A 1,822-nucleotide genomic window follows, 5' to 3' on the forward strand; every position below is an offset into this window, starting at 1 on the left:
AATTACCAAGGAGAAAATTATCTTTATCATTCCTCAAGTTATAAACTTCAACCCAACATTGTAATCTGCTTTGACCAACTCCAACACATCAATTGCTGTTATACTTTTGCCTGTCGACACCATTAACTTCCTCACCTTTATTCACTGCTAAGCAGAATTCCCTTGCATATATCTCGGCTATTTTCCCATCTCCTCTTCAAAATCTATTCCTCACAAACTGGTTTGAAGAAAAAAGCTCTCATTTTGGCATCGACAGTAACTCTTGAGTTCAAGCGATTAACACCAAAGCTTTTTGTCGACGATGAACTCTGACAAGGACAAAAAGCTAGCTAGGTAATCGCTCACCTTCTATAATCATCATTATAATGATTGTAATGTAAGTATATTTATCTATGTAACGAAACTCTAAAAGCATTTCAACAAACCAATTACCACATCACATTAATTTGAATGTAAACTATAGATGAATAGAAAGAAAGAAAGAAAGATAGATCGATAGATAAATAGATAGATAGATAGGTAGATAGATAGATAGATAGATAGATAGATAGATAGATATAGATAGATATATATAGAGAGAGAATGAGAGAGAAAGAGAGAGAGAGAATAGTAGAGAGAATTGTTTCCATTTGTATTGCCGTTATGAGTACGTGACACAGTGTATGACAAGAATGTGAGAGTGTGGAATTTGAATTACACACTTAATCTACCCGACAAGCTTTTATACAGTTTCCGTCGGCTCAACTTAACTTGCAAGGAAAGATTCGACCCGAGAATATAAAACATGACCATATCTCCATGATGCCAGGTAAGGAAATCGAATCCGAGAAGATGTTGGTGCGAACTTCTTAATCATTGGGTTAAATTTCTTACAACTATTTCTTCGGAGTATAATAAATTACAGAACACAAAGTGGATGTACTATGTGTCATTGAACATTGTTATGAAACCAAACATAAATTATTGTGAGAATACTTATCTGTCATGTAGGTAGTTCTATACGTATGAAGTCAAAGATGTAGCATTCATCTAATTTATGAGAAAGTTCCATCGGATTTATTTAGAGACAAAAATACATAAAGAAATATGTGAAAAAATATGATTTAAATTTAAGATAGAGAATTAATGTGCAGTGTTGGATAGAGAAAAGTATTGAATGTTGAAAAAGTATTATGTATTACCTGGTAACTACGATGAGGCAATGTTGAAAGATAAATTATGAGAGATAGATTGTAGTTTATTTACACGTAAAGTGAATTTTCTTATTAAAATATTAACTGTCTAGGTTGTTTGAATATTTTACACCTGTTGGACATTTGTTGAATAAAACCAGTCAACATCAGGAGTGACTATATAGACTGGACGTTTGATGTCAATCGTTACTTTCAATTAGTCTGAAATGTACGCGTTCATAGTTAAAGGAAACAATATGCCAAATTTACAAATTTCTCCAAATTATAAATAATTTTATATGTTAGAATGTAATAAATTAACATAGCATGTAGTACGGTGTCTTATTACAATGCAACATTTATGTAAGTATCACATTTAGAGGTAAATTAATTTAAACTTTAGATTTAATGGAAATGCATATTTTGAAAAGGGAAAATAAAAGCAAGTGAATTTTCAAATCACTGCACCGACTAACTGTTCCTTAATATGGCACACGTATAAGAGTTTTAGATAAATAAGAACAACAAATATAGATTTAATATTTTATAATCTTTTACATATCTAATATTGATGGATTAAGTTAAATTCAATGCAAAAATACATACATTCACACACACATACACACATATGTACAATTACATATATATAT

Source organism: Octopus bimaculoides, chromosome 7 (genome assembly GCF_001194135.2).
Source record: "Octopus bimaculoides isolate UCB-OBI-ISO-001 chromosome 7, ASM119413v2, whole genome shotgun sequence".
Lineage (NCBI taxonomy): Eukaryota > Metazoa > Mollusca > Cephalopoda > Octopoda > Octopodidae > Octopus > Octopus bimaculoides.